This window comes from Hemiscyllium ocellatum, chromosome 25, assembly GCF_020745735.1.
Source record: "Hemiscyllium ocellatum isolate sHemOce1 chromosome 25, sHemOce1.pat.X.cur, whole genome shotgun sequence".
NCBI classification, from domain to species: Eukaryota; Metazoa; Chordata; class Chondrichthyes; order Orectolobiformes; family Hemiscylliidae; genus Hemiscyllium; species Hemiscyllium ocellatum.
Window position 1 is genome coordinate 13580742 of NC_083425.1, and position 19585 is coordinate 13600326.

The window sequence follows — 19585 nt, forward strand, 5'->3', positions numbered from 1 at the left end:
GAATCTGATCTTTGAAAGGTATAACAAATGGAGAAAGTGATCTCAATGCCTAATCAAAAGAAGACCATTTCTAGAGTTGGTTTTCAAATTTGGGTAGATATGCCCTACTTTCTTCAGACCACAGCAGAAAAGAATACAATGGAATAATGGGACAAATGTCAAGTAGTCTTATGTAAACAAATAATCTTCAGCAGTTGGTACAAAATTGTACATTCAAGTAAAAGAGGATACATAGCTCGAGTCATTGTTTATAAAGGAGTATTCACATGAATGTTAACTCTGCTTCTCTCTTCAGATGCTTCTTGAACTGCTGGGATTTTCCAGCTTTTCCCAGCATCTACGTACAATATATGTTCTTAAAATTGTGGCCTTCTGCTAGCTGGCTACTATTCTAAAATTCCATTGTGGTAATACTGACATTGAATACAGTAGAGAAAGAGGCCATTAGCATTATTTGTTTCAAAGCAGATTAGAGTTTATACAATACTAGACTGCCAGGTTGTCAATCTTTAGGCCTGATAATTTAAAAGTTGCTGCTGCCAAGTTCTTCGCAGAAGCAGTTCCTGCTTCTGTTACAAACATATTAGGAAATAACAACTGCAACATGGATATTTGAGGCTGGAGCTATGTTAAAATGCAGCCATTAACTTATGTTGGAAACTGAGATTAGCTCCAATTGGGTGGTGCAGTTGGTTAGCACTGCTATCTCACAATGCCAGGGACCCAGATTCAATTCCAGCCTTGGGTGACTGTGTGGAGTTTGTACATTCTCCCTGTATCTGTGTGGTTTTCCTCCTGCAGGCCAAGTAGACTGGTTATGCTAAATTGTCCAGAGTGTTCAGAGATGTGTATGTTAGGTGCATTGGTCAGTGGTAAATATAAGGTAGGGAGAATGAGTAAGGATCTTCTTCAGAGGGTTGGTATGAATTTGTTGGGCTGAAGGGCCTGTTTCCACACTGTAGGGATTCAGTCTATCTATGATTCTAGCCTCAGGTACCAAGAGGAAAAGGGCCAATATTTATTTTAGTGGCTGTCAGAATTGCCTGGAAAATCATACAATCCAGTTTCATACATTTCTTTGAATTGTCAAAGGGTGCTAGACATTAGTCTCTGGATTCGAAATGCACTATATCCATTTTATTGCTCTGAAATAGGTCAAATTTCTTTGGTTTAAAATCCTGTCATCAATATTGTACTGTTTTAATTGGACGTAAAGGACTGTTAATGTTGAGCTCCTATGTTTGCACTGAAATTTTGAAAATTGTCAGTTTGAAAGTTTCAAACTAGATGAAAATATTAATAGTATACTGCAATTGGGACAGTAATATCAACTGTTAGATTTACAATCTCATTACATAATGAGGTACATTGAAACACAAGAACAAATTTACTGAATTAACAAGATAACAATCTAAGTGCAGTTTTATCAGGAGTGACCTGATATCTTTAGCCAAATATAAATTAACTACAAATCGTACAACATGTGAATATTGTCACAGTTTTACACAAACTAAGACTTGATCATGCAGAAGGAGCTTCTAAGCAGACAAAATGTAACAGGAGTTAAACAACATTTTGAAACTCTAGCCCTGCAAAATTAATCATTATCATTGAATTGGTTCAAGGAAGTGTTGCATATTCAAGTAGCATCTTGTCTATTGTCATGATTTAGAAGTTGGTTTTTAAAGTTCACTTTCTCAGGTACTCTTAAAGTCTTTCAAACTTTCATCATTTTTTTCAACAAACAAATCAATGTTTCTAAGCTTTCTCCCAAAAAGAAAATATTGATTTAAATCCTGTTTTGTTGTTGCAACATCGAAACCATATGCTGAACATTGCATTGCCATCTTCAAAGTACTCTACAAAGCAACAAAAGAATGACTCAAACTAGAGAAGAATATCTCCAAACATCATCCTTACCTCTTTTAGCGATTGCAATCAATAAAATCAAATTTGCAAAGGGAAGAAGACAGCCCATTTTGCTCAGACTTTTACTGGAGAACATTGTCACTGTAAGTTTCATCCAATGTTCTGGCAGAATAAAACCTCACACAGAATCCATCTGGATCACTGGACATTTAAGTAGGACACAGCTCCTTTTCAGCTGCCCCTCGCTGAAATGGCTTCTTTTATTGGTGGAATCTGGCCTTTGCTGCCATGGCAACTGGTTCGATTCTGATATCTGTTCATCATTCCCTTGTGTTGGATGAATCTGCACAAAGGAATGTGGAAGAGAGTTTAAAAATCTGAATACATTCAGAGTGTACCGAAAGGATAATTTTCTCTGTTTTCAAAGTTTGACAAATTAATAGATGAGAAAAACAAAATGAGAGGAGAAAAGCTGAATGTAAATTAGCACAAAGGATAAGTGCTATACTTATATTTAAATATTCAGCTGGCGAAACAGACAAAATACTCATCACCGGCTACTGTAGGCTGGGCACACCATTACTTATATTGACATTCCTGCAAATTTTCACATAAATTTGGAATGGTGCTACTGTTAAAAATTACTTATTTGCCAACATTTAGATTTTAATACACTACTATACAGGTTAATTAGCTTATTTTTGACAGGGAATACATCACCCGCGTGTATCTGATTTGTTTTATAGTTGTCAGTTACCCGTACAGACAACTGAGCCAAAGGGCCTCTTTCAATGCTGTAAACTCTGTGCCTCTATAAAGCTTTGTAAGTTTCTAATGTCAAAATAATCTTACGTGCGAATTCAGGCAGTTTTTAAGCATGCTCAAGAACAGCCCACCTACAGCTGTGCTGTCTACCTACAGCATTTTGATCATTGTACTGATGTCAACCAATGCACAATGTAGAATTTGGCTGCTAAAGGAAAACTAGAAATGAGGGAGACCCGAAACAGAATGCCCTTGTACAACTTGCATTGGTGCATTAATACTGCATCAGAGTAACTGGACACCGATCTACACATCAAAACATCACAGGGCAAATATCTGCATTTGTGCAGCTCCAATCAGAGAGTTGCAAGTCTGCACTCGCTGAAATTTGGGAAAGGTATTCGGTCTTCCATCCCTGTTTCTAAGTAATAGAGTCATAGAGATGTACAGCATGGAAACAGACCCTTCAGTCCAACCCGTCCATGCCGAACAGATATCCCAACCAATCTAGTCCCACCTGCCAGCACCTGGCCCATATCCCTCCAAACCCTTCCTATTCATAAACCCATCCAGATGCCTCTTAAATGTTACAATTGTACCAGCCTCCACCACTTCCCTCTGGCAGCTTATTCCATACATGCACCACCCTCTGTGTGAAAAAGTTGTCCTTTAGGTCTCTTTTATATCCTTTCCCTCTCACCCTAAACCTAGGACCATAAGACCATAAGACATAGGAGTGGAAGTAAGGCCATTCGGCCCATCGAGTCCACTCCGCCATTCAATCATGGCTGATGGGCATTTCAACTCCACTTACCTGCATTCTCCCCGTAGCCCTTAATTCCTCGTGACATCAAGAATCTATCAATCTCTGCCTTGAAGACATTTAGCATCCCGGCCTCCACTGCACTCTGCGGCAATGAATTCCACAGGCCCACCACTCTCTGGCTGAAGAAATGTCTCCGCATATCTGTCTGAATTGACCCCCTCTAATTCTAAGGCTGTGTCCACGGGTCCTAGTCTCCTCGCCTAATGGAAAAAATTTCCTAGCTTCCATCCTTTCCAAGCCATGTATTATCTTGTATGTTTCTATTAGATCTCCCCTTAATCTTCTAAACTCCAATGAATACAATCTCAGGATCCTCAGCCGTTCCTCATATGTTAGACTTACCATTCCAGGGATCATCTGTATGATCTCCGCTGGACACGTTCCAGTGCCAGTATGTCCTTCCTGAGGTGTGGGGACCAAAACTGGACACAGTACTCCAAATGGGGCCTAACCAGAGCTTTATAAAGTCTCAGTAGCACAACGGTGCTTTTATATTCCAACCCTCTTGAGATAAATGACAACATTGCATTCGCTTTCTTAATCACGGACTCAACCTGCATGGTTACCTTTAGAGAATCCTCGACTAGCACTCCCAGATCCCTTTGTACTTTGGCTTTATGAATTTTCTCACTATTTAGAAAGTAGTCTATGCTTTTTTTTGCCAAAGTGCAAGACCTCGCATTTGCTCACGTTGACCATTTCCTGGACTACTCTCCCAAACTGTCTAGATCCATCTGTAGCCTCCCCACTTCCTCAGTACTACCTGCCTGACCACCTAACTTCGTATCATCTGCAAACTTCACTAGAATGCCCCCAGTCCCTTCATCCAGATCATTAATATATAATGTGAACAGCTGTGGCCCCAACACTGAACCCTGCGGGACACCGCTTGTCACCGGCTGCCATTCCGAAAAAGAACCTTTTATCCCACTCTCTGCCTTCTGTCAGACAGCCAATCCTCAAACCATCCCAGTAGCTCACCTCGAACACCATGGGCCCTCACCTTGCTCAGCAGCCTCCTGTGTGGCACCTTATCAAATGCGTTTTGAAAGTTCAGACAGACCACATCCACTGTCACCTCTTCAAAGAATTCCAATAGGTTTGTCAGGCATGACCTCCCCTTACTAAATCCATGTTGACTTGGTCTAATCAGACTCTGCTCTTCTAAGAATTTAGAAACCTCATCCTTAATGATGGATTCTAGAATTTTACCAACAACCGAGGTTAGGCTAATTGGCCGATAATTTTCCATCTTTTGTCTTGATCCTTCCTTGAACAAGGGGGTTACAACAGCGATCTTCCAATCATCCGGGACTTTCCCGGACTCCAGTGACTCTTGAAAGATCTCAACCAATGCCTCCGCTATTTCCTCAGCCACCTCTCTCAGAATTCTAGGGTGTATCTCATCGGGGCCAGGAGATTTATCAATTTTAAGACCTTTTAGCTTTTCTAGCACTATCTCTTTTGTAATGGCAACCATACTCAACTCAGCCCCCTGACTCCCTTTAATTGTTGGGATATTACTCATGTCTTCCACTGTGAAAACTGACGCAAAGTACTTGTTAAGTTCTCCTGCTATTTCCTTATCTCCCATCACTAGGCTTCCTGCATCAGTTTGAAGTGGCCCAATGTCTACTTTTGCCTGTCGTTTGTTTCTTATGTATTGAAAGAAACTTTTACTATAATTTCTAATATTACTGGCTAGCCTACCTTCATATTTGATCCTCTCCTTCCTTATTTCTCTCTTTGTAATCCTCTGTTTGTTTTTGTAGCCTTCCCAATCTTCTGATTTCCCAGTGCTCTCGGCCACTTTATAGGATCTCTCTTTTTCTTTAATACATTTCCTGACTTCCTTTGTCAGCCATGGTTCTAATCCCTCCCCGGATAATCTTTCTTTTCTTGGGGATGAACCTCTGTACAGTGTCCTCAATTATACCCACAAACTCCTGCCATTTTTGCTCTACTGTCTTCCCCGCTAGGCTCTGCTTCCAGTCTATTTTTGTCAGTTCCTATCTCAGGCCCTTTATTTAACTGTAACACCATTACATCCGATTTTGCCTTCTCTCTTTCAAACTCCAGACTGAACTCTACCATATTATGATCGCTGCTTCCTAAGGGTTCCCTTACTTTAAGATCTTTTAAAAGTCTGGTTCATTGCAAAGCACTAGGTCCAGAATAGCCTGCTCCCTTGTGGGCTCCATGACAAGCTGTTTCAAAAAACCATCCTGTAAGCATTCCATGAATTCCCTTTCTTTGGATCCACTGGCAACATTATTTACCTAGTCCACCTGCATATTGAAGTCTCCCATGATCACTGTGACCTTGCCTTTCTGACCTATGCCCACTAGCTCTGGACTCCCTGACCCAGGGAATAGATTTTGCCTATTTACCCTATCCATGCCCCTCATAATTTTGTAAAATTCTATAAGGTCACCCCGCAGCCTCCGACACTCCAGGGAAAACAGCCCCAGCCTCTTCAGCCTCTCCCTATAGCTCAGATCCTACAACCTTGGCAACAGCCTTGTAAATCTTTTCTGAACCCTTTCAAGTTTCACATCGTTCCGATAGGATTTAAGATTACTTACAGTGTGGAAACAGGCCCTTCGGCCCAACAAGTCCACACCAACCCTCCGAAGAGTAACCCGTCCAGACCCATTCCCCTACATTTACCCCTTCACCTAACATTATGAGCAATTTAGCATGGCCAATTCATCTAACTTGCACATCTTTGGATTGTGGGAGGAAACCGGAGCACCTGGAGGAAACACAAACAGACACGGGGAGAATGTGCAAACTCCACACAGACAGTTGTCTGAGATGCGAATTGAACCCGGGTCTCTGGTGCTGTGAGGCAGCAGTGCCAACCACTGTGCCACCATGCTGCCCAGTTTTTGTTTCTGGAAGGAGACCAGAATTGCACACAATATCCCAACAGTGGCCTAACCAACATCCGGTACAGCCGCAACATGATGGACCAACTCCTGTACTCAATACTCTGACCAGATCAAAACAATGACAGCAGATGCTGGAAACCAGAGTCTAGATTAGATGGAAAAGCACAGCAGTTCAGGCAGCATCCGAGGAGCAGTAAAATCGACGTTTCGGGCAAAAGCCCTTCATCAGGAATCAATACTCTGACCAATAAAAGAAAGAATACCAAACACCTTCTTCACTATCCTATCTAACTGCGACTCCACTTTCAAGGAGCTATGAATCTGCAATCCAAGGTCTCTTTGTTCAGTAACACTCCCTAGAGCCTTACCATTAAGTGTATAAGTCCTGCTAAGATTTGCTTTCCCAAAATGCAGCACCTTGCATTTATCTGAATTAAACTCCATCTGCCACTTCTCAGCCCATTGTCCCATCTGGTCAAGATCCTGATATAGTCTGAGGTAACCCAACTTGCTGTCCACTACACCTCCAATTTTGGTGTCATCTGCAAACTTACTAACTTTACCTCTTATGCTTGCATCCAAATCTTGAACTATTTTAAAAACAAATGTTTAATTTTTATTTTAGAAAACTTGAAACTGCAAGGGTGGTGAGTGTGCCTCCTATGGATGTGGCTGAGCGGGTTCCACATTTGGCTCTGTATAAGAAGGCTCTGGGTTTAATTCTTACTCCAGGACTTAAGCACAAAAAAACGGTGGTAGTGGTCTCCAATTGCAGGTCTTTTGAATGAGGCATTAAGTGGAAGTCACATCTACACTTTCAGATTGTTGTAAAAGGCTCCATTGGCACAATGTCAAAGATCTTGATCAGGAGGGCTGCTGGGCTGAGGAATGGCAGATGCAGTTTAATTTAAATAAGTGTGAGGTGTCATGTTTTGTCAAATCAAATCAGGATGGAACTTATTCACTTTATGGTCGGGCTCTGGGGAGTGTTGCTGAACAAAGAAACCTTGAGGTGCAGGCTCATCGTTCCTTGGAGGTGGAGTCACAGATAGACAGGATAGTGAGGAAGTGTTTGGTATGCTTGCCTTTATTGGTCAGTGCATTGATTATAGGAGTTGGGCAGTCATGTTGCGATCAGGCCACTTTTGGAATACTGTGTTAAATTCTAATCACTTTGCTATAGGAATGATGTTGTGAAACCTGAAGATGTTCAGAAAAGATTTACAAGGATGTTGCTGGAGTTGGAGGGTTTGAGTTAAAGGGAGAAGCTGAATAGACTCAGGCTATTCTCCCTGGAATGATAGAGACTGAGGGGTGACCTTATAGATGTTTGATAGAGTCATAGAATTCCTACAGTACCATTCACTCCATTGAGTCCACACCGACCCTCTGAAGAGCATCCCACACAGACCACGACCCCCCACCCCCATCCTATGAGCTGACCTTTCTAATGGCTAACCCCGCCCCCACACCGCCCTCCCCACACCCCCAACCGAAACATCCCTGTGAAACTATGGGCAAGTTAACATGGTCAATCTATCTAACTTGCACATCTTTGGACTGTGGGAGGAAACCAGAGCACCCACTTCATGGAGCGAGAACATATTCTAAACAGTTGACTTTTCCATGTGGGTTCAATGCTTCTATTTTCACTCAAAAAACATGATCATTTAACTTCATGTGATGGCAATGTAGATAAAAATATGAGTTCATACGAAGATTTGGAATTTTTTGTAAGGATTGTTTTCAGCAATAATCCCAATGATGAGATAAGCCTGAGACATAGTTGGATATTACAACCACGGATAAAACACCGTCCTGAAAAATGATGGAGCAAACAGTGACATTCATTGTTCATAGAAAGACTATTCAAGCAGAATGACCAGCTTTCCTTTCACATCAACAGGGTCTATTAACTCTAATTTTTGATTTCAGTTAGTGTATGATGGATAATGGGACACCCCAACTTGGTAATGACTGATCAATGATCCTGATAAAAACAATGGGTAATGTTAAGTGACGTGTTTATGTAGTCCAATGTAACATGAGATTCCCGTTCAATTTCTTTAAAGCAAGTTAAAATTGAACGAGTTAAGCATGTAATTAGATTCCTTGGTTATCTTAAAGGTCCTGTGCATAGCTTGCTGATAATATGCATTTATGTTTGCGCCAGAAACAGCACATGGATTTTTGATTATATTAATAATTATGAGACTTGCTTATGATGAGACTAATCAAGTAATCCTACACTTGAATCACAAACTCAAATAAGTCCGTGCAGATACAGGAGAATTTCCACAATATTTCCACTTACGTTAACAACTATAAAAAGATAGGAAGTGGAGTTAGCACTGCTGCCCCACAGCGCCAGGGACCCAGGTTCAATTCCAGCCTTGGGCATCTGTCTGTGTGGAGTTTGCACATTCTCCGCATGGGTTTCCTCCCACAGCCCAAAGACATGCGGGTTAGGTGAATTGGCTGTGTTAAATTGTCCATGGTGTTCAGGGATGTGTAGGTTAGGTGCATTAGTCAGGGATAAATGTAGGGAAATTTGTCTGTGTAGGTTACTCTTCGCAGGGTTGGTATGGACTTGTTGTGCCAAAGGGCCTGTTTCCACACTGTAGGGATTCTATGAAGTAAAATAATCCTTCACCTTAAAGCTAGATTCAGCTCATGAATAACTAACAGATGAGGAAGCCTACAGGCCAATTACTGATTCAGATTTTCGGGGAAGGAGATTGGGCGAGATCAGGTGTAAGGGTGAAGAAAATGTTTATAAAATCATGAGGGACATGGATAGGGTGAGTAGACATGAAAGACACATTACAAATTCAAGTCTTTCCTTTTTTTTTTGGATGGGAAACCATTGTTGAATGAGTGCGAATGTGAACTGATAATATGTTGTACTTTTCTGTAAACATTGTTTTCAAGAATCATAGAACAAATCCTTCTAAAAAGTCATGAGCTCCATGGGTACAAATCAATATAAATCAGGTTATTAACACATAGAGTTGATTTAACACAGGGACATGTGCTCTTGGTTATTGACTAACTGTCCACTTCAAAATAATTTCTTTTGGCAGGTTTATCCAATCCATGTTTGGGATGGATAATTCAACTATTGAACAATTGTCAGTTCTACTGAAGGCAACATTGTGTATCAAACAGACTTTATTCATGTACTGCTAATTCTCATCTTATCATTATTTATTGTTTAATTTTTCTTTCAGTTCAGGGCAATATCCATATCTGTGGAATCATTTTTGGTGGCTTCGGTTACCCGCTGTTTACCGCACCCCGAACATTTTATTGGGAACCTTCAAGAACCAGAGACTGGGGGCTGCCGGGAAGATAAATTTCCCATTGAAATGAATTATTTTGCTCCTATTCGTGGTTTCAGGCTTCCGCGGTAAGTTTAGGAATGCATCCCACGTAGGACGGGGGACTACTGTATGAAGCTGTGAGAAAACTGCAATAAAACTGAAAGAATAAATCTGATAACTTACCTTTCCACTACAGAGCCATTGCCATTGGCATATTGTGAGTCAGAAGCTAAACTGGATTACTCAAACTGATATCATGGCCACAAGGGCAGCACACTGGACACTGGGATAACTGCCTCACCTCCTGCCTCATTCATCATCTCCAAAACTTTAGTCAGAAAAGTTCTGAAATGCTCATCGCCCATTCGGACACAGGGTACACAAAAAGCTCATTATCATTCAGGACAGAGAAGAACACTTGATTGGCATCCCTGTCACCAGGCTCATTGGGTACCCCCTCTAACACTAGCAAATTGAGGCTACAATATGGTCAATGAAGTGTAATAATTTATCAAGGTTATCTAAACAGCATTGTCCATCACCTATGATGGAGAGTCTGTAGAAATGTAGACAATGTAGAAATGGAGTATGTAGACAAATGCCAAACACAATACTATCACTCCTGTACAAGTCAATGAAATAGATCAACACCATTGGCCGTCATTAACACTAATCCTGAAATTCCAAAATGGCCACCACTGTAAGTATTGCATCAATCTAAGAAAGACCACCATCACCTTCAGACTGCAATTGCACAATAAATACATTGTAGAGAAAGGACACATCCTGAGAACAACCTTTTTTGAAAATGTAATAGAAAATATCAATTTACAGTTATTTGAGAGAAATGTATTATCTTTCCCAACATATAGTACAGAATGATTACCAATGAGAGACAAGTGACCTGATATCACTTTGCAATTTCGATAAATGTTTCACAAATGATGTTGTTGGAACCTGTGATGGGCCCAGCTAATTCAGCCAGTACTTCCTCTTTATTTTTACATCAGATTGCTAATTTCTGCTTCAAAAGGTTCATGTATTTCAGAAATTATTTGTAGTTTAAGGAATTAAAGTTCAGTTTAAGCAATGGGACAATGTAACCAAAGCAACTTGAAGTCTATAACATTAAAAGATTAGGGTCATGTTTCTATAAGGGTTTAACAGCTTGAAATATAGGATTATAAAACAGCAGGTGAATTTGTTGAACTGAGAAATGGGAGTAATGCTATTTACATTGCTTGCAAAGAAGTGCAGTTCACGATGATGTTTAAGTTGGTAGTTAGAGTTAAATTATATTAAAAGCATACAGGGACCTCTGAAACACTGTAAAATCTATTTATTCAGGACATCAAAGTAGAAATTGTAAATGAGAGATATGTATCAAAATCCCAGACTGATGATAGCTCATAGCAGGCTGCATTAATAGGAAGAAGAGTGGTGCTTGAGAAGGTTCTTTTTTTTTGAAGAAAGGATATTAACAATTTGGGACTCTGAGACATTAGTTGCAGTTTGAAGCTGAGAGACTGCTGAAGCAAAGAATTGGCTTCAGAAAGCACAGGGAATGCTGCTAATAAACTCCAGGCAGTTAAAACACAAGGCATCCTTGAAAGCTATTGGCAGTTCATGCAGCTGAGAATGTGGGTGAATGAAACCCACAAGCAACATTTGCTTGGTTTAGCTGAGAAATATTGGAGTTCAGAGAAACCCCCACTGGTAAGGTGTGCTAAAGGACACAAAATGTGCCGATGAAATGGCGTTGGAATACAGTTTTGAGAATTAAGTGGAACACAGTTTCAGGCAAAAAAAAATTATTAGGACATCAGCAGTAGTTGAGGCAATCAGTGCCATTGCAGTTTTTGAGAGAATTCTGAGGCTAAATCTTTGAAAGTGAAGAATTAGAATTTCTTTTAAAGAAACAGAGCTTTAATGAAAAACTTTTGGAGAGTTTTAATGAGATTGGTACCCTACTGTATCACTAAGGTCTGAGTGGGATCTGTCTGGACTGCATCAGCCATTTAAAGTGCAGTCTAAGTGGTGTTCAAACAGTTTGTAAACTCAGATTCATCTCTTGTTAATCCACATATTACATAAATTTTAGATTGCTTTACTTTGCTAAAAATGTATAGTAAAATTTAGGTTGTTACTTTGTTCAAAACTATAGAATCTGGCAGCTTTATTCTCTTCGTCAGTGTCATGGACTAGGCCAGACCACTTAAAACATTCTTAATCAGGCAGCCCTGACCATAACTTTGCATTTTGTTTCGTTAAGTGTACAGTGAAAATTACCTGGAGTAAATTAAAAAGGTTGACTACCAGGTTTAAAACAGACAAACATTTATTCACAAAATTACACAATGAAAAGCAAAGAACAGAATAAAGAACCCCTACACAACTTGATTACACTGTTCCTAATATGTACAACAGTCCCAACAAGCAAACTCCCTTTAAAACACAGTACACAGGGAACAATGGCTTACAGGTTGAAGTTAGAAGGGGAGAAGGAGAGACAACCTGTTCACACAATCCACAGCTGATCTCCCAACTAGTTCTGGACTGAGCTGATCAGCTAGAGAGCTGACCACTCCCCTTCCATTATACAAGCCACTTCTAAAACATGATCCTTTGGCCTGAAGTCTCAGCTGTTTACATATAAACAAAATGGCCTCTCAATACCGTTTAGTCTCAGTATAAAACCAGTCTAATTGGAGCCCGGCCCATTTACAACCCCTCTGAAAAAAAACCAAGGACACGGTATCCTTGAGAAAAAAGGAATAAGCTTTGTGATACCTCTCCCCTTAAAAAAACCCATCAAATTCAAAAGATGGCTTCATTTTTAAAACCCATCAAAAACCCAGTTAGTAATCTAAACACACATATATGTTGTACTAACTATAAACATGCAATCATGCACAACCACATCCAAATTCAGGCCATGGCACACCCGCCACCGAACACCCCCGTATTTCATTCGAGTTTCAATAACACATCGGCTATCAGGTTTTGCAAACTGCCTCATACACAATTGTCAAATTGAATGGCTGCAACAACAAGCTCCATCTAAACAGTCTGGTATTTTTGTCGTTCAATTTCTTTACAAATGTCAATGGGTCATGGCCAGTGTATATGATTGTTTCAGATGCATTATATGGTAATATAAACACTGAAATGTTGTGATACCAACACCAAGCTTAAAGTTGCTTCCTCCACTGTTGAATATTTCTGTTGATGAACATTCAACTTCCTGGAAAAATACCCAGTGAGTCTTTGTATTCCCTCATCATCCTCCTGCAGGAGCACCACACTGACACCCACATCACTGGCATCGATAGCCACCTCGAAAGGCTTTGTGTAATCCAGTGTGGCTAATACTGGGGCAGTGGTTAACACAGTTATTAGGCTGTCCAATGCCTTTTGACAGTTTGCTGTCCACTGAAATTTCTTACCCTTTTTTAACAATTTGGTGAGTGAAGCAGCTGCATTGCTAAAGTTCGGCATAAACTTTCAGTAAAATCCACTTGATTCCAGGACCGTAGCACTGCTTTTTTCATCGACGGAGTGGAAAATTCCCCAATTACTTTTGTTTTCACATCCCGTGGGACCATTTATCCATGTCCAATAACATGGCCCAGGAAGGTGACTTGGTCTTTGGCAAATTCACTCTTAGCTAGGTTTACCACCAAGCCTGCCTTCCAAAATTGATCAAACAAGTCCAATATATGCTGTAAATGTTCCTTCCATGTGTGACTAAAAATCACCAGGTCATCAATAAATACTACACAGCTGGGTAATTGGCAATGAACTTATTAGTCAGTGTCTGAAATGTGACTGGAGCCTTTTTCGTACCAAATGGCATGACTTTGAACTGATATAGTCTATTCGGTGTTACGAAAGCTGAAATTGCCTTTGGTCTCTCTGATAGAGGTACGTGCCAGTAGCCTTTGAGCAAGTCCAACTTAGAAATGTAAGTTGTTTGTCCCACATTTTCGACACAGTCCTCCAACCGTGGAATTGGATATGCATCAGTCTTTATAACGGTGTTGACTTTGCAATAGTCCACACATAACTGTTGGGTACCATCTGGCTTTGGCACCATGACTATGGGTGAGCTCCAGTCACTGTAACTCACTTCGGTTATGCTGTCTTTGAGCATGTGCTCTATCTCCTTCTGAACCTGTGCCATTTTTACAGGGTTATGTCAATAAATATGTTGCTTAATCAGAACAGCATCTACTATTTCTCCATCATTCCCAATAGGTTAGTAGCTCCCAGTTTATTTCTGCATATTGCCCCCGGGATAGTAATAACTCTTTCAGGTCATTTCGATTTTCTTGTGGAAGTCAATAATTTATCCCAATTTTTGACAACTTCCTCATTGTCCAATTTGGTTTGAGGAAAGTCCAATTCAGAATCCTCTGAACTTAGTTCTTCTGTTGTGCTGTAATCCCCTCTTGCTTTCCTTCCCTGTCAAAATACATCTTGAGCATATTCACGTGATGCACTCTGTGAGGTTTCTTCCTGTCTGGAGTCCTTATAAAGTAGTTCACCTCACTCAATTTCTTCTCAATTTGGTAAGGTCCACTAAACCTTGATTTTACCAGAAGTAACACCACTGCCTTATCTCCAATTGTAAAATTGCAAATTTGCGATTTCTTATCCACTTCCTGTTTCATTGTATGCTGTGATACTTTACAATGCTGTCTAGCCAACTCTCCAGCTCTATTTAATTATTCCCTAAAATTTGACACATAATTTAAATGTTTGGTCTCTGAATTCTGACTTATTAATTTCTCCTTAATCAATTTTAACGGTCCTCTTAATTCATGCCCAAACGTTAATTCAGATGGACTGAATTTGGTCAATTAATTTGGTGCATCTCTGATCGCAAAAAGTACAAGTGGAACTCCCTTGACCCAATCATCTGGAGAATCCTGACCATAAGCCCTCAACATGGTCTTCAATATTTAATGGAGAAAGTGAGGACTGCAGATGCTGGAGATCAGAGCTGAAAATGTGTTGCTGGAAAAGCGCAGCAGGTCAGGCAGCATCCAAGGAACAGGAGAATCGATGTTTCAGGCATGAGCTCTTCTTCAGGAATGAGGAAAGTGTGCCAGGCAGGCTAAGATAAAAGGTAGGGAGGAGGGTCTTGGGGGAGGGGCATTGGAAATGCAATAGGTGGAAGGAGGTCAAGGTGAGGGTGATAGGCTGGAGAGGGGGTGGGGGCGGAGAGGTCAGGAAGAAGATTGCAGGTTAGGAAGGTGGTGCTGAGTTTGAGGGTTGGGACTGAGACAAGGTGGGGGGAGGGGAAATGAGCAAACTGGAGAAATCTGAGTTCATCCCATGTGGTTGGAGGGTTCCGAGGCGGAAGATGAGGCGCTTTTCCTCTAGCCATCGTGTTGCTATGGTCTGGCGATGAACATGCTCCCTCTGTGATTCTAGATGGTACGCAGTAGATTTGAATTGCTTTATTCCCAAGTTATCCATAATCTCCTTGAATAGTTTGGATGTGAGGTTTGATCCTTGATCTGACTGGATCTCTATTGGCAGTCCGTACCTAGTAAAAGATTTAAGTAATTCTTCTAAAACCTTTTTGGCTGTGATGTTGCGTAATGGGATTGCCTCTGGAAATGTAGTCTACACATCAATTATTGTTAATAAATATTTATTCCCACTTTTTGTTTGAGGTAGAGGATCTATGCAATCAATCAAAACTCTTGTGAAAGGTTCCTCAAATGCTGAAACAGGTATTAAAGGTGCAGGTTTTATTACTGCCTGTGGTTCTCCGATTAGCTGACACGTGACACATCTATCAAAGTTCAACGACATCCTTGTGTTGTTCAGGCCAGTAAAAATGTCTTATTATTTTAGCCTGTGTTTTCCTCACCCCTAAATGACCTTCATGTGGTAGATCATGTGCCACTTCCAGCACCTCAGTTCTTTACCCTACTGGCAAAACAATTTGGTGAATCTCTGCCCATAACTCATCTGCTTGAGTATGTGATGGTCTCCATTTCCTCATTAAGACATCATTTGTTATGTAATAACACACAGGGATGCATTCACTGTCCTTCTCTGTAAATGTGTTTTGATACAACTGTTTTAACTTCTCATCTTTCTGCTGTGACTCAATAAGTGTAGCAGAGCTAAAGATACTTGAATGTTTACCTAGTTGCTCCTGCTCTGTCCCACTTACCTGATCAAAAAGGTTTTGGATAAAGCTATGTCAGCTTTCCTCTCTGTACCTTTTGATCTCTCCTGCCTCAGCTTATGGCTCTGTGATCTTGTGATCACACAATCTGGGAAAATTCCTGAATAAACATCCTTAATTTCTTCAGTTGCCTGCATCTCCACTGGCTTTTCAACTATAGTAGGCAGCACGCCTACCAGCTATAACATTTGCAAGAACAAATTGTATTCCTGGAGCTGAGAGTTTGTCCGTACTCCTACCAGAATTCTCCACTCTTCTCTGGACTCTTCAGCCTCACTTTACATAATTGAGCACTTTTTGTCTCACCGTGAATTCCTGTTACCATTATCTTTTCTGGCAATAGTTCCACAGGAGTACACATCTCCTCATCCTTCAGCATTACAGACTGAGAGGATCCTGTGTCCCTTAATGTTGTAACCTCTTCACCTGCTACTCCTGGCCTATGTGAATAAATGTTACCATTGCATGTATATATTTTTTAAGCAGATCTGGCACTTCCTCCTTAATCAGCCTCTGACCATCCTGAATACTCTGAGGCAGTAGTCTAACTTCCATTGTGCTTTTTGTTACTCATCCAACAAAACTCCCAGGCTTGTCCGGTTTTCCTACATCTGGCTTTCTCCTAGTTTTATTTCAATGAAAACACCAGAGCTTTATAACTTCTTTTTCCCCCTCAAGGGTTTCTTTTTTACCCTGTGGTAAGTTATCCTTATGATCTTCACTGAGATCTACCTTTCCCTTTCCACGTGAGGATTTCTCTTTGCCCCAATTTCTATCCCTCATGGACTGAAAGTGATTCTGGAAGCCAAACCATGTTTTATGTAACAGCTCACAATCAGCAGCCACTATAGCTGCTAACCTTGCTGTTTTAATTCTCTGCTCTTCCATATGAGTTTGTACTACTTCAGGCAGTGAATTTTTGAATTCCTCCAAAATAATTACCTCTCTAAGGGCATCATAGGTTTGCTCGATTTTTAAAGCTCTTATCCATTTATTGAAATTACTCTGTTTGATTCTTTCAAACTTAGTGTAGGTTTGACCTGGATGCCTCCTTAGATTCCCTCCTCTGACAGTGATGCGAATACCTCACTAGCTCTACCTACAAGTTTCGTTTGGATCAATAGAACCCACATTGCCACTGGCCACTGCATCAGCTTAGCCATTTTTTTCAAATGAGGTGAAAAAGGCTTCGACATCCTTCTCAGCAAATTTAGGCAATGCTTGAACACACTTAAACAGTTTCTCATTAGGATTTCGCCCAACATGGGGCTTCCATCCCCACTCTCTTCCTCACTAGACTTCAGCCTTCATCTCCATCCTTTTCAGCTGACTTTCCTTTTTAAGTGTCAGTTTCTGAAGTTCAAAATCTCTCTTTTTCCCTCTCTTCTGCTTTTAACCATAACTCAAACTGTTTCATTTCTGCTGCCCCTTTCCTTATCTCTCGCCTCCAACTCAAGCTGCTTCATTTGCAATTGAATTCTTGCCATCTCCACAGATTCTGATGGATTCTCCAGCAAGGTTAATTGCTGAGCTACTGCTGTCATTCCCTCTCCTTTCCTCACAGAAGCAGGCAGGTCCAATCCCAGCTGGCCTGCTAATTCCTGCAGCTTTGGTTTTATTCACCTTTTGCAAAACTTGCAAAGTCACCGCATCCACATCCAGAAAACTTGTGGGGACTGAAAGAGCCGTGACTATCCCAAGCTTTGTCTATCCAATCAAACCAACACCCGAAATAAAGACACGAGCACCTACCACTCGCTGTTTAAAATCCCAAAAAGAGCTCCCAATCTGTTATGGATTAGGCCAGACCACTCAAAACATTTGTAAGCAGGCAGACCAGACCATAACTTTGCAATTTGTTTCAGTAAATATACATTTGCCACAAAGCTAGTCTTTTTTTTTCTGAAAGCTGTTCCTTGACTCAAGCATACTCTGTCCTTGATTTTTTTTTAAGAGGGGTAATAAACCAGGCCAGGCTCTGATCAGACTGGTTTGGTACAGAGATAAAAATATGTTTGAGAGGCCTTTTGTTCATATGTAAACAGGTAAGACTTCAGGCCAAAGTGGTCATGTTTTAGAAGTGATCTGTAGAACGAAAGGGGAGTGGTCAGCTCTTTAGCTGAGCAGTTTAGTTAAGTCCAGTACTAGTTGGGAGTTCAACTGTGAGTTGTGTGGAAACTCTCTCTTCTGTCCTTCTAACTTCAACCTGCAAACATCTGATCATATTTGTAATGTGCCTTAAACAGTGTTTGCTTATTAGGACTATTGCGTTTTTTTGGAACAGCTTAAGTCTAGTTTGGATAGACTGAGTTCAGTAGAGGTTCTTTATTCTGTTCTTCATGTTTCTTTGTGTAATTTTGTGGATAAATTTTTTGTCTGTTTTAATCCTGGTAGTCAACCTCGCTAACTTACTCCGGGTAATTTTCACTGTACACTTACCAAAACAAATTGCAACGTTATGGTTGGGGCTGCCTGTTTAAGAATGTTTTGTTGGTCTGGCCTAGTCCATAAAATTACCTGGAGTAAGTTAGCAAAGTTGACTACCAGGTTTTAAAGCAGACAAAAATCTATTCACAAATTTACACAATGAAACACAAAGAACAGAATAAAGAATCCTTACAGAAATCAATCTATCTAAACCTGACTTAATTATGCTGTTCTGAATATCTACAACAGTCCCAATAAGCAAACCCCCATTAAAAACAGTACATAGGGAACAAATGCTTAAAGGTTGAAGTTAGAAGGGGAGAAGGAGAGAGAGCCTGTTCACACAATCCACAGCTGAACTCCCAACTAGTTCTGAACTGCTCAACTAGAGAGCTGACCACACCCCTTCCATTGTACAGATCACTTCTAAACATGACTCTTTGGCTTTAAGTCTTAACTATTTACATATAAACAAAAAGGCCTCTCAATATCCCTTAATCTCTGTACCAAACTAGTCTAATCAGAGCCCGGCCCACTTATGATCCCTCTGAAAAAGAAAACCAAGGATACAGTATCCTTGAGAAAAGGAACAGCTTTTCGAAAAAGGGATAAGCTTTGTGACATTAAGTACTTGGGATCTAAAACTTATGAACAAAAGAATATTTTTGTTGTCTCTAATCAGATTGTCACATAATTTGGTGGTCTCCTCTGAGATTCTAATGATAATAAAATCATAGAAATCCTTTCACACCACGCTACATGCTCTGGTATCTATTGAGAAGTAGGATTCCAGTTGAATAAATACAATGAACCAGCAATATGTGAGCTCTGCAATTTGTGGAATAAAGGAAAGAAATATGAGCAGAATAGATTTTCATTTTGGTATTTTGTATGAACTTTTGACTTTCAGCTGTGAATGATAATTGTTATACATTTGGAATGAGATACTCAAAAACATTTATGGTCTGGAAGAAGGATATTCGACTTGTGCATAGATCGGTTGGAAAAGAGCTATTAATCATAGTAGCACCTTCCAGTTTTGGTCCATATTCTTACAGGTTTTGACATCTTGCATCGCAGGCTCAGCCTAAGTGCCTTTTGCACAACAATGCATCAGAATTAAGATTAAGGAAAGAAGAGTAAATATGTTGACTTTAAAAAAATTCAATGCATGTAAATAATTGCGCATTACACTGTCTGAGGATTGCATTATCGATTCTTCAAGAAAATTAGTTGCTGGCCGTCACAATCCTCAGTCATTCCCTTTGATGAT

The 19585-nt window shown here is 40.4% G+C and overlaps 1 protein-coding gene across 1 annotated transcript in view; it reads right to left on the reverse strand.

The window, feature by feature from the left end:
* The window catches only part of btbd17b (BTB (POZ) domain containing 17b), a 105104-nt gene that overhangs the window by 10152 nt on the left and 75367 nt on the right, over window positions 1–19585 (reverse strand). The window lies entirely within an intron of this gene.